Raw genomic sequence first — 15,427 nt, forward strand, 5'->3', positions numbered from 1 at the left:
CATAGAAAGAGATGTCGTGTTCAAATGGATGAAATAATGAAGTGTATCAAAATAACAATAATGAACTGTATCAAAAAATACATATCTAATCTTATTAAAACTACTCTCTGAGACACTGATTCAATGACGCTTGTGATAGATGATAGTGTCGTACTAATTTATAAAGTATTTTTTGATCGCACTTTTCACCTTACACCTTAGTATGGGAGAAACCAATTTTGCAGTGTTGCGATTCCAATTTATTCATAAACACCTAACAAATCCCGCAAAAGACAACTATGCTATATAGGGTGCCCCGGAGTAATTATAAGACAAGAAATCAAATTTCAATTATCTCAAAAATTACTGGACGAAACCTCACGAAACTTGGACAGCTTAATTCTAATAGTAATTAACGAAGATACCAAGAGTGAATTTTATGTATGTCACAAGTTCCTAAAGAAAATTAGAAAAACTAGTGTCTCAAAATTACCTCGGCTCGGGGTAATTTTGACACATCCCGGAATAATTATGAGACACACGATTTTCTCAGTTTGTAAAGCATTTATGAAGATGAAACAATGTGTAATTATGAGAAAAGGGTTTGTACTTTCTGCTAGATATGGTGGAATATTAAGACACTTCATACAAAGTCTGTAAATATTGTTTTATTACAAGCACATGTAATAGCAGTTGTTTTACGAACAATAGGGTGAACATTTTTGTTGCTTGTTTATTATGAACAAATAAATTGTAGTAAATATTAAATATCAGCAGTTAGATTATCATTTTCTGATAATGCCCTGAAAGGGCCAGTTAGATAACATTAGTTTCAGCCATAAAAATTTAAAATAAAACAAAACAAATTTTGCGTTGTTTCCTTATGCTATAGGCCGCATATTACAACCATTTTCATAATTAATCTTATAGATACAAAAATGAAAGTAACTTTTACGAGTGAACATAAATATTCATGAAGAACGCTCACATAAGCCAAGTTCATCATAAAAAATGAAAATGTAGCCATAGCTACATTTTGGCTACAAAAACCAAGCCATTTTAAAGGAGGGAAAACGAATAATCATAAACAAATGCTAAACCTACCTTTTTTTGTTAAATTCTCTTATACAATGACAAAACTGACAGTACCGAAAACCAAAACCATTAACATAGAAAGTGAACACACACACACACACACACTTACACACCAAAAAAGTACAGTAAATTTACATACGTTGTTTTTAGACTGCAACTATTAAATATTAGGCTATAATATTGGTAAGAAAAACTAAGTAGGACCAAACTTTTGTAAGAAATTGTAATCTAAATAGCCAACTCCTAACATAAGGAGGAAAAAATGAAAATAAAAAACTGTCTCATAATTACCCCGGAAATTCAAAAATTGACCTCAAACTTCTGAGATCAGTGGTCATTTTAAATCGACCAAAAAATTAACACCGTAAGACTTAATACTTGTTGTTTCTGGCTACATTTAAATACCTCAAACTTGCAAATATTCCCATTCTTGAAAGATCTACACAAAAGTTTGCAGTGGTATGTCGAAAGTTAAAACAACTTTTTTGCAACACATTTTAAAATCGACTTGACATCATATGTTTCTAAGATGTAAAGGGAAAAAATCATGCTTCATAGATAGAAAGAAGATTGTTCTAAATAGCTAAAGCCAAAAATACCACTTCTAGAGAAAAATGGCCAAACTTGGAAGGTGTCTCAAAATTACACCGAAAACCACTGTCCCATAGCTACTCCGAGGCACCCTATTTAACAATCACAGCATTTCCATGTCCACATCTATTGTACAAATGTATTTAATAATAATAATAAGAAGAAGAATAGTATAGGGGATAAGAAATGTGCATACCAAGATTTGTATTGATAGACGGAATAGATATGAGAAAAAAACTTGTATACCAATACACGCTTTCCTCTCATACCTATTCTGTCTATCAATACAAAACTTCCTACAGTCATTTCTTATCCCCTACAGTATTTTTCGATACATTTGGATTGTGTGCTTTTACCCGGGGCTACTCCAGAGGTCTCCAAAGTTAATGGGTGGGACTTCTGGAGGGAATTGTTCCGAAAGTCTTCCAGTTTTCCCTGTTCAAGTACGTTATGGGCCCCAATATATGGTACCTCTGGAAAGCTTATTTCATGCTGAAGAGAATGAACTATAAACCATGAGTTTCCAATGAACAGTGTTGATGCAATAGCTATTTCACTGCGAGTCTACGATTTTATTTATACTAACAGGGTTAATGGGCCCCAGGGACTTACTTCGCTGTCCATGGCACCTAAATTTGTGTGCATGAACATATCTTTGTTATGTTTATCGAACAGACTAGGTTTGATTCGGATATCGGGATGACAGGTTCATGTCCGTTCCTTGTCAGAATTGCAATGAATTGTACTTCACTATTAAAGTTTAACAAATGTGGGATGGTGGTTCTAAACGAGCTTCTTCCTTTTATTTTAATAGTAAATTGCGAGAAATTAGATTGGGCTAATTTTTCTTCTTCCAAGATCCTTACAATTCACACTAAAAATATATGCTAAATGGTATTTTCTGCAGTTACTTTGATTGAATTAAGGTCTTATAATTATGACTACCACAAAGCATTCAGTAGTGTAGTTTTCCTTGCTGCCATTTAATATTTCTTTGTTTGCTTCAGAACTCTTATTGCCGATTGTATCGCATATAGGGAGTCTTTTGCTGCTTATGTGAAGAATGATCCATATCGCTGACAGTACCAGATATACAACATAGTTCGGACTCTGAAATGGAAAGCGAGATCAGAAGAGAGACGATGATCCTTTTGTTATATCGTTTTCGCTTCGTAGTGCACTCTGCCAACTGAGTTTAATTTATGTGCTTGTGATTTCCACACAGTTGAAGCGCATGTACTCCATTGCATCGCATCGTTGGCATCTTCCGGACCCGTGTTTCGGATCATCCCAATCGGAGGCTGCGGTAAATTCCAGCGCCGACCATCCAGAACAAGACTGCCAGTGTTGTTTTTTCTCTCTTTTCTTTCTCTTTCCTTATCCTCTACTTCCGAGAAGGCATAACTATTTGTTTAAAACGGAGAACAATATCTTAAAAGGGAGTCACATTTCCTTCCAACCCCCTCCTTTACGTCTCCGGTATCCAACCTACAGTTCTTGGATCTTTAATGGCCTGTGAAGTTTAAATATCCGTTTGCCTTTACATTCTTTACCATTTTTATTATTTCCTTGTCTTCTCTTGCGTTTATAGCATTGATGTATTTGAAGGAAGTTTAGGCAAGTATTCTTATATGTCTCGTCTAAGGAGAAACTTTCGATAAACAACGAATGAAAAATAGACCAAAAGAGCGGTTTTATTTACATATATGGAAGAATCCATCGTAGCTAATTCATTATACTCTTGACATAGGATAGTTAGCAAGAAATATTTGATAACTAACTATTGCTCATGCATAAACTTTTCGAAACAAAACTGTTATTAGTAATAATTTAATTTCGAATATAACTATAGGTTATTCCACAACACTTATGTCGTGAGATAGGATTTAATCAATAGCAAATCGGTGACACTAAAATGTTCAATATTTGATCTATCAAAATTGATCCCATATGTATAATCGCTTACTATAAAAAAAAATCATGAACAACAAACCATTCGTTCTACTCATAACCCCATATCACTCAATATGCAAATACGCAATGTGAGTTTAATCATTTATCTATGAATTGGATGGTAGAATGCTCACTTCGAAAGCAAAGGGTCCCTGGTTCGATTCCAGTCATGTAAGTTTGTAGCGGACATCGTCACCCATTTAGTTCGTGGATTTTTCTTGAGTTTTTCATTTCTCCTCGTGTTCTTATTCCATCAACTTGACATAATTACCCACTTGTATTTATCACTCGTCTTCTTTACATTATAGCTCGTCACGAAGATCTAGGGTCTAGCGCGCTTGGCTCTTTTGCACAAGGACCCGAGTTCGATTTTTGGTGGGTAAGCATTGGAACACTCTACATTGGTTCAGATCCTACTTGAAGCTGTAAATCTCGCCACGCTACTGACATAGGACAGACAAAGTCTTCCGATAATGTGAAACATTGAACTTAATTTTTTTTATTTCTCTATCAGTCGCAGTGATATATTCTCTATTCATCTTAAATAGAGAATATTTCACTGCGAGGAAATCTGCCACGTCATAATATGGGATTCAAAATATTGAGCTTCCAAATTATCTAAGATCTTCAGACTTTCAACATGTATTACATATAGGGAAACAAAGGATTTAATTAATCACAAATCAAACCATTTTTGTACTTCAAAGATGAAATACAGTAGATTTCTCCCATTACAAGGAAGTCATATTAAAGGTTGCTTAGAAAGAATTGCGTGCAATATGAAGACGGAAAAAATAATTATCCCACAGGTATATCCAATAGGTTTTTGTTTTTAATAGACATGCAAAGATGGGTCAAATTCTCACAGTATCGATCGACATTAATGTTTTTCTTAGTTCCTTAAAGTCATGCATGATTAGCTCATGGCAATCAGAAAAGGTGGTAACCATGACTTTCCCCGCAAGTGCTTGTGATTTGAAGACGGACATGAGGAGTATTTCGAAGTGGTGGCAATCGGATTCATCCGCAGCAACAATATGCAACAAGAAGTCATCCACCTCTAGCTGGTAGTGTAGCAAATGTTCAATGAAACATGCTATACGCTCCAACTTTTGTCCCTCCATCAACATCCTGGAAATCCAATGCGAGCACACTTTGTGACATTACAGATGCTTCATAATCTTCTGGGCAATATCACAACATGTTGAATTACTCCGATATGTATTGAATTGTCAGGCATCTATTCGCACGAACAATTTGAGAAACTTTCGCACAATTGCCCATAGTGAAAATAGCATGGTATTGTGTAGAATAGGAATCATTACTTGTTTGTGCACGTCCTTCCCGAAACTTCATTGTTTTTGATACCTTTCCGTCACCGTACACGTCCTCCATCCGACAAAATACTTCAGCAGGTTGACATTCTTCATCAGTGTGGAACAGTATCACAGTACTTTGATCTTTCTTCGATTTGTATTGTGGATTTGGAACGATATCTTTCAACTGTTATTCTTGCAGCGAAAAGAAAACATGGAATCATTGTTTCTACTGTATATGAACAAGAGCATATGCTATGATATTCTACCACAACTTCACGTTCTTTTCATCACACATATTGTAGTTCTAATCAACGAGTTTCAGTTGATGAGCCCTCAAATATATATGTTGGTTTCTTAGAAGCTAGGGTGCAAGAAGAAGATTTGAAATACAGAGTAAAACTGTATCTCACGTCTATGCAATTTTTTCTCAATGGTATAGAAATTAAAAAAAAAAACTTTAATCTTCCTTTCCTTGGTAATCACTAGCTCACGTGCTTTCGATGCGTGAGTTTCCGTGTTTGATTCCTGTTTAAGATCCAATTTTCAGGAGCAAATACCTATCTAGAGAGCCAAATGTGATGGAAACAGGTGTTCTGGCCATAGACCATCCAACTAAAAATTTTCTTGTCATTGATAAACATCGTGAACCGTAACCCTAGGGAGTTAGTTAAGTAATTGATTTCCATATTATCTTGGTTATATTTACTCATATCGCATAAGAACATCAATACATTGACGAGAATAATTCAATCCATTGATCGTAACATAAAAATTGGAATATTTTTGTTTACAGAAGGACTCGAAACTTTAAAATTCAGTTTGCCAGATATGAAAATTCACATGAGAACTAACGTGGAAACAATATTTTATTGTTTTCCCAGTAGAAAATAAATATAAAAATTAGAAATATAGTGTATAAAAGCAGAGGAACTTTTAAAAATAAGGAGAAAATTAAAATTAAAATGAAATCTCTTATAGATTCAACTTTTCTTCCATTGAAAATCTCTTCCTCTTGCGTAAAGGATTTCCTTTCTTGTTTATTTGGCTTCAATTTGAAAGTGAAAATTCCGACTTAAAAATCTTCTTCCCTCTTCCGAAAGCTCCTATTTTTCTTACTCTTTTTTTTCTCTCTTCTTACTCTCCTGTAGCCATTTCATATAAATTTCAAATACTTCCCTAACACTCGAACAGTAAAAAAAACTGAGAAACTGAAAGAATTGGTATTATCAAAACCCTCCACCTACTACTACTGCCTCTTTCTGCAAAAGAAAAAAGACTTTTTTTTCTAGAAAGAGAAAGAAGAGGCGACAAGTGTGCAAGAAAACAGGTTTCCAGAAATAATTTCTGAGATAATGTAAGAAAAAGAACACAGCTGCCTTAGGCAACAAAACTTTCTTTCAGTTCTTAATTTTATGTTCAGAAAAAAATAACGAAATATTATGGTAAGTATCTTTCTTCAAATTTATATATATATATATATATATATATATATATATATATATATATATATATATATATATATAACAATAAAAATCTAAAGCTATTTTAGTATGTCTAAGGACGTTAATTTCTAATAAAAATGTTTCTGGTGTTATTATTATACAACTGGTTTGATAATTTAAAACACCATTGTGACTAAAATAGTTTAGTGCTAGAGGAAGTTGCATTACTACTCTTGTGTTCTATGATAACATATTACTATTTTACATAATTTTTCTACTGAAAGGATACTTGAAGTATGGATCATGTTGAACTGGCAAGGACAGTACTCTGTTGCAATACAATATACAAAGAATCTGACAGCCTTCTTCCTCTATACTTGTTTTTTGATCCTGTCATTTGGTAAGAGGAATAGAAATTGGCTTCTAGAAACATTCAAACAAGATATGATTAGTATGAACGATTTCTTACACAAATGCAATTTTGTTGAAAGCAAAGATCTACTTGACATAAGCTTCTTAATGAAGCAACCATTCCACTACTAGAACCCAACAAATATGAAATACTTTCCTCTACGTGTTGGATTGCAGAAGTCACCGTTACGATTAGTTTATAAAATTTACAATAACTAAATCTTATGGTTAACTTTTAACGTTCAGGACATATTTCAGTTTTGGCGCACTTCATCTAACCAAATGTGACCAAGAGGCCTCTCTCTCTCTCTCTCTCTCTCTCTCTGGCCTATGAAACCCGGTGGTTTTATGCTGCGGTTCACAAAAGCTCTCCATTGACTTATATCCTTAGCCAAGTGGATCCAGCTTCTACTTTGTATTCCTATTTTTGTGAGATCTATCTTAATATTGTCTTTCTGGCTACGCTTAGATCTTCCTAATGGTCGTTTTCCGATAGGACTTCCAGTTAAGACTTTGAAATCGTTCCTACTTTCTTCCATCCTAGCTACATGACCTGCCTACCTGAGCCTCCTAGATTTGATGACCCTAACAATGTTTGGTAAACTGTATAAATTATGCAGTTCCTCGTTACGAAGTTTCTCCCATTCCCCCTTCCTCTTGGGTCCGAATATTCGTCTCAGGATCTTGTCCTCAACACTTTCAGTCTACGTTCTTCCCTCAGAGTAAGCGACCATGTTTCGCAACCATACAGGACTACAGGCATGATTATCGTTTTATATACTTTAAGCTTCAAATTCTTCAACAGAACTTCGCAAAGACAAAAGATTTTGAACAGAATAATAACACGAATTCCCTGCTTTTAGTCGACATTTAATTTCTTCGTGAATATGTTTTTTTTTTTTTTCAAGAGGCTAACGAAACTATTTTCAATGCTCATTTCTTCAAGTTAAATCCACGCTGGAAATATTAATAGTGGATGATAAACCTTACTTCGTATTTCAATTCAAGCACAAAAGTAACATTTCGTATAGGCTTGGTATTGAAAAATGTTCAAGATTTTAATAAATTACTCAAATTTATTACGTTAATTTGTGTGTAAAAAATTAGAAATACATAATGTCGATGTGTTTGCACAAGCCTTCAAATACAGACATCACATACGTGAACTGCAAGTGCTAACAATGGAGATAAAATACAGTTCACTGGGTTATATTGTGTTTTAGAGATGTCATTTCTGTCTCAATACATTAACATAGAATAATGCATATTCTCGCTCAAACAATTCACTATACATGCCTGCCTGTAGGGCGCAGATTAATGTAATCAAATAGAAGAAAAATATTGATTTTCTTCACAGACTGCAACATTACCTTTTGCAACGGCATCGAGGAAACCAGTGACTTTCATAACGTTAAATTAGATTAAGTTGACAGTGTACGTTTCGTTACCCCCTGCTTAATCCTTGCTCACTTCTCCCCCTTCTCTCCATTTTTCTATGTATTTTGGAATTTCTAATCGCAACTCACGCTCCGTTGCTTTATATAATTTACAGTGAACGGAAAAAGTTGCTCTTGCAACAGAACATGTAAAAGAACAGAAGTTGATAAGCTAATAATTTTATCATTATCTACATAGTATGTTTATGTGTACGGTTAAAAATTTTAAGTTAACAAATTATAATTTAAAATATCATCGCTTGGTAACCATATGTGACTAACATTTTTCATACAAGTGGATATATTCCACAATGGTACACTGAGAAAAATCCGTTCTCCGAACAGCGGTATATTGTACAAATATACGAAATTCTCTTGCTTACTATAGAAATCAGTACGGAGCATATGTTATCTGTATGCTGCATAGGCACTGCCCTTAGATGTTACATCATGCCATTGCAGGATGTCTGATATCTAACAATCTTCCTTATGTTACATACATATATGTACGTTACCTTCGTCAGCTATATGTTATATACGTCCATTTGTATGTGAGATCCTGACCGCCTATATTGTTTCATGCGGAAAGTACGTACAGATGGAACATTTATACAGAAAGTATTATAAAACATGCGTTTACAGTTATACGTTTGCTCTACGTTAAGTCCAAAAACTACAGGATTTACAAATGTAACATATGATTTTACGTACTCCATATACATTTTTTCTCAGTGTACGCAGTTAAGAGGGCTAATCACTGCGAAATTAAAATACTGTTAATTTTACAGTAGTTATGTGAGATTTTCAAATAGATAAAAGATAATCGAAATGTGGCACAAGAGCGCACTACACAAATTATTTTGCATGAGGTACCGTTATCACGAGTCACCTAGTAGCCTTCCGTTTGCAGCCATTTCGAAACGCGAAAATAAATGATTTTCAAAATGGCTGGAAATCGAAAGCAGATAAGTGAGTTGTGATAACGGTATCTAATGTAAAATAATATTGTCTATCAAGTTTTTGTTCCACTTTTTGATTATCTTTTATCGATTTGAAGATATCACATAATTGCTGTAAAATTAGCGGCTCTTTAATTTCGTCGTGATGGGGCCGCTTAAACAATTTTCGAAATTAGCGCATACACACTAAAGAGGAAATACTCAAGTAAAAGTACTGAAAGAAGAATAATTTCAATATTTACGGAAATAATTCAGAATCAAAATTAATTATAATTTGGTATTCTGATGTATCAATATTAAATACTGATATTAATTTAAGTATTTTCGCCACAAGAATTTTCAATAAAGGATTGTAAACATATTACAGAAAATAATTAAATTAGTTCGATCCTGATAAACATAGAAACAACCTAAACAAGGTATACGTATTAGTTTTCTTATAAAAGCTAATCAGCTCATAAACAGGGTGAAACTGGATAATTAGAAGTGGTCAGCGTTAGTTAATAGCTTGAAAACAACAACTAATCCAAATTTATGATTTTACTGAATATGACATTTTTCACTATTTTATTTCGTTCATGCAAACTAGTAGGGACGATTTAGAAGACATTAACTAACACAGAGAACCTACAAATTCGTCGTAACAGAACTAAAACAAGTGAATATCGTTTCACAGTGTGAAACTAAAGCTTGTAGACTGTGCGAATTCAGTCCTGAAACTTGGAGTTGTACACCTATAAGTACTGACTGCAATAGAGTAATAAGATCAAAGACAGAATCTTTTCCTCGGATGCTGATTCCATATCAAAAAGCCTTTCTTTACTCGCTACCCTTTTCTGTTTCTGTTCTATGGCGACAAAGGTTGAACCTATTTTTGAGGGAGGTTGAACTAAGGTTGAGTTAAGGGAGGTGGAACCTATTTTTGGGACGCTGAATTGATTGTAGAAAACCAGTTCTTGCTATATTTTACAAGTTTTTGCTCTATAAAAATCTGAAACCAGAAGTACTAGTAAATTCTACAACTTCCGGTTTCGATATGTTGCGGGTTGTGATGATCTATACTAAACTGTTTCTTAATATCTGTTACCTTTATTGTTCTATGGTGTTAAAGTTTGAAACCGGAAATGGTTAATTTGAACCACTTCCGGTTTGAACAGAAGTTTAACGGGAAAAATGGAACCTATTCTTCGTAAGCAAGGGGGAGGATGGAATGAGCTCTTTTCTCACATAGTAACGGAAGATGAATTCTGGATATCATACGTCACTTGGGAGTCGAAACAGCAGTCAATACAATGGCGATACTCTAGTTCTCCTAGAGCATGAAATTCAAACAAATACCATCAGTTCATAAAATCATAGCAACCATGTTTTGGGACCAAAATGGTGTGATTGTTGTGGCATTCTTGGAGCCAGGACAAACAATTATGGCAGATGTGTATTGCCTAACACTCAATAATCTGTGATGTGCTATCCAAAATCGGCGGAGAGAAATGTCACGCTCTGGAATTCTTCATGACAACGCTCGCACACACACAAGTGCTCGTACTGTTGAAGCAATACAAAGATTTCGATTGGTACTATTCAATCATCCCAGTTATACCAGGCTCGACCTTGCCTACAGCAATTTATTTTTCTTCACCTGAAGAAGTGGTTTCCATTGAAGTGTTTCAACGACAGTGAAGTGCTCATAATATCAATTCTGGGCTGGCTGTACACTCAGACGGCAGGTTTTTATATAGAGGATATATGGAAGCTTTTTCCACGCTGGAGGTTCGTGGTGACTATGCCGAAAAATAGCCAAGCTATGAACTAGTATATCAATCACAACAATTTTCTCCTATCATTCTCATTTTTTAAAAGAAAAATATCGTTTTTTTACGTGCGCTTCATATCTCCAAATACTTCATCAGCATAAGAGTTAACTGTAAATACGTGAATTACAAGCTTCCGAACTCGACATCTGCTGTTTGAAACGCTAATCGGGACAGAGATAGATTAATACTATGTTTGCTTAATACTTTAAAATGTAGGCTTTGTTTCACATAATCTTGTGCTCAAAACGGGTGGTATACTTTAAAACATAAACTGTATAAGGTGTGGCGGAAAATAAGGAGGGTAAACGAGTTCATGCCCTGAGCATCAAGAAAAGTATGTAGTGCATTAATATTCAAACGTTCTCTAATACACAATGATCTTGAAGGTCACAGTGGCTTTGTGGTAGAACGCTCTGGTGCGTGCGGTGCCTAGCTCGATTACAGCTCCCGTCAAGAAAACATCACTGTGGACAAACACCATATGTGTGAATCTTCCTGAAGTTTTCCGTTTCCTCCCATTTTCGTCATTCCACCATTATCTTCCATCTTGTCATCACATTCTTCCTTAGCCTCAGCGTATTATCGTGTGACGGTAAACAAACAAGAAATGATCTTCTGTTATAGATTTCGAGCAGCAACACATCTACACGTTCATTTGTTTCAGCTAAGGGCCGCGGTGGCTCAGCGGTAGGTCGCTCACCTCTGGTGCATGGGGTCCTTGGTTTGACCCCAGCTTGCGTCAAGTAAGATTTGTGGTGGACAAACACCGTGTGCGTGGGTTTTCTCCCACTTTCTTCATTCCATCCTTTTTCATTTCTCATCATCCCGTCTCTTTTAGCCTAACCGGCATAACCGTGGGACGTTAAACTTAAAGATTTCATCGTGTCAGCTAAATGATTAAGACAATAATATAGCCCCGATCCTACCCTTTTCCATCAATTTAAAGAACTGCAATACCTTCCTTGACTCATGCAATCCGCGCTTTCAATCTTACTCTCTAATTAACTGTGAAATGGAGGCTTCGAAGCCTGCAACAATCTTTTTCAATTTGAAGCAGAAAACACTTTCCGCACATAAAAACTGTAGAGAGACTATAATAATAATAATAATAATAATAATAATAATAATAATAATAATAATAATAATAATAATAATAATAATAATAATAATAATAATAATAATGTAATCACTATTATATCGTTATTTTAAGTGTACGGTACCAAATTATTCTAACATTTTGCTTTCATTTATTTCAAAATAAGAAATGCAATATAAATTTGTTTTTTAGTAAAATACAGGGCAAGCATAAATGATTCATTCATTTTAAAATGGCTATATTTTCAAAAGTATTACATGTACACATAAAAGATATATATGAAAAAACCCACAAACTCATCAACTTTATACGCCCTCTACAAATGTCCAATGTCTGCCCCTTTGGTGACACGACACACGTGCAGACGATAGTCGAGCTCATTCCATACATTTTGTAGCCTAGTCCTGTCAATTGTCTGCACTGCAGTACTGATACGTTCTTTGAGCTCGACTAAGGATTGCGGTAGTGGTTGTACGTAAACAAGGTCCTTAACGTACTCCCACAGGAAGAAGTCACAGGGCGTTAAATCAGGAGATCTGGGAGGCCAGGGGAACAAAGCTAGGTTATTCTCACCAATACGCTCAATCCAGTGATGCGGAAGTTCATCGTTTAGGTAGTCACGAACTGGGATGTGCCAATGAGGGAGTGCCAAACTCGACAAAATACAAACTTGGTAACTTTGTGGTTCTTTTCATATATCGTTCATGAGTGTAAGTGTAATACTTTTGAAAATATAGCCTTTCCAAAACAAAATGGATCATTTATGGGAACACTGTATAATTGACTAATCAGAGCTTTATAAAATATACATTTATGCATTTTATGTTCTTCATTAAATGTTTAACATTGTAAACATTATGAAGTTCATATCGGGAGCAACTTCATTAAACTAGTACATCATAACAAAAAAAACATGTTTTCAGGGGGGAGAACATATTATTTCAATATTTGTAGATATATACAATATTATTGGCAACAAAATATGGGTTACGTTATATGAAAGAAAGCTAACAGTAGAAATTCGGTAAATTTAAGAACAATATCTGTGGAAAGAACCCACAAAGGAACGGGAGGCAGTTTGTATTTAATGTCACAGCATTGAATTATTTCTAGATAGAGCACCATCTCATTTCTCGCACCTTCCCCTTCTTGCTGCCCTGTTCGCAACCAAAGCTTGAGTGGTTATAAATTTCCTGGAGACAAATTACAGCGATGAAGTGCTACAGAGCTTTTCACTGGACATTTTGAATTTTGCGACAAACTGTTCCGTTCTGGGATCGGTTTCTAATCGCATCCACACATTTCCTCCCCTCCCCCCTGCCGAAAGGTTCAGCTAACCCATCCCCGTCCAACTCTCTCTTCTCTGCCCTTCCTTTTGCCAAGATAGTAAATCACCAAACTGCGACCAAAGTTCTGAGAGATTGTCAACTCCAAGTAAGTGCGCGAGAAGATTTACGAATTATACCCTTCAATTCTACTTTTTTCCTTCCTTATTCTTTTTTTCTTTTCTTTTTGGTTATTTTGGTATTTCTTTTTTTTTATTTTAGTTTCTCACACTTGATTAGAAAGATGTATTACTTTCTGTTTCTTTGACAGTAACAAAAATTTAATTCCAACTCTTTAACTAGATTCATATATTTGTTGAATTTGACGGACCATGATGGTAGGTATAAACGTATTGCATTACCTACCTAAATACTAACGTTTACTCTATTATGAACAGCTCGCAACGTATACAAGTTTAATTTTCCTCCATCAAATTAGTATATTTTTTCTTCATTATACTAGGTTAATTAAACTAGTATGCTTACTTATACTAATCTAATTTACCCATCTCTTCTGTGACACTATATCATTTTTCTCTTTCATTTATTCTCATATCTCACACTCAGTTTAATAGATTTTAACGATCTTTTATTGATGATGTTGTCTAACAGTTTCGTGAATAACTTCAGAATGGAAGAACAATTTGAGTACAGTTTTCAGTAAATTAAAAAGAATGGAATTTTTTGTACGTTCTAGCCATACCACCGTCGTACGTTGCAACCATAACACCGTTATTCCATAAATAAATTTTATCAAATGGAAAGAACTTTTGTCGTTGATTGTACGAGGACTGTTTATTTAATTCCCAGATTGTTTCCTTTTTTGTTTGTCAAAAAGTGTTAATTCTAATTCGAAATCCTAACCGCATATTTGCATTATTTTCCTCCATTTTTCTGTCATATTCTCACCGTAAGCTATTGTGTTAATTGTGTTAGTACACGTTAACATAAATCATGTCTTAATTCTTTAACGTAAGTTCATTTATTACGTATTTTCAGAGCTTTAGTGTATGTTCATGTATATCACGTCTGTTCTCAGTAAGTCAAAGCTTAAAAAAAACAATGTTTATTATCAGAACTACGGGAGTTAATTCATAAATAATGGCAACTATATTACAGCCTCCAAAAATGGCTGCAACAACGAAATATACAACATGCGTTGGAAGGTCATAGGAAGGTGGTTTTGAATGTCACCAACAAATGCCGTGTGTGTTGGCGATGGGCGTTTCCGGCAGGGGATGATTGAAAGATATGCACATATGGGTTCATGGCTCTATTAGGCTTTAACCAAGTGAGTAAAAATGCATAAAAGTACAAATAAAAGTACGGAACGTCCTAGCAAACAGCAAAGATCTTTTTTAAATAGTCCCTTCGCATATTTTGGCGTTCACATTTTTTCCAACGACGGAATAGATGTTGCCAAGTGATGTAGACTCATGTCCAAAATGATTGTCGCATATCTATAACTGTCTTCTTGTCAGAATATAATTTGATAATGATTTTGCAAGGTACTTTTAATACTGACACTATGTGTATAATCGGGAAATGTTTATTTGTGGTAAATTTCATACGAAAAGAATTATAAATACGAAAAATAAGAATTAGTAAATCAAAGTGTTGCTAAAATGGGCAAGGAAGTTTTATTTTCGTTTTATTGTTCTTATTTACTGGTCTTTTGACATGAAATTTGCCACATACATGTCTTTGCCGATTATACACATACTAGCATTATAAAAAATACCGGGTGAATTCGTTATCAAATTATATTCCTACAACAACATATTTATAGACATGCGACAATAATTTTGGACATGAGTGTACATAGACGAATAATACAGGTCGATATTGTTATTATTATTATTATTATTATTATTATTATTATTATTATTATTATTTAAGCGTCTGTTTGACCAGAGTACACAAATTATACTTTCGCCGATTTCTGAGTTTAAGCATGAAATTACTTGAATTTCGCATATTTCACATCGAGCCTTATGCCACAAGAAA

At 34.5% G+C, this 15,427-nt stretch overlaps 1 protein-coding gene across 1 annotated transcript in view; it reads left to right on the forward strand.

Moving 5' to 3' along the window:
• Positions 1–15,427, forward strand: part of nrm (neuromusculin) — an 851,931-nt gene that overhangs the window by 662,659 nt on the left and 173,845 nt on the right. The window lies entirely within an intron of this gene.

Source organism: Thermobia domestica, chromosome 9 (genome assembly GCF_964235325.1).
Source record: "Thermobia domestica chromosome 9, izTheDome1.hap1.1, whole genome shotgun sequence".
NCBI classification, from domain to species: Eukaryota; Metazoa; Arthropoda; class Insecta; order Zygentoma; family Lepismatidae; genus Thermobia; species Thermobia domestica.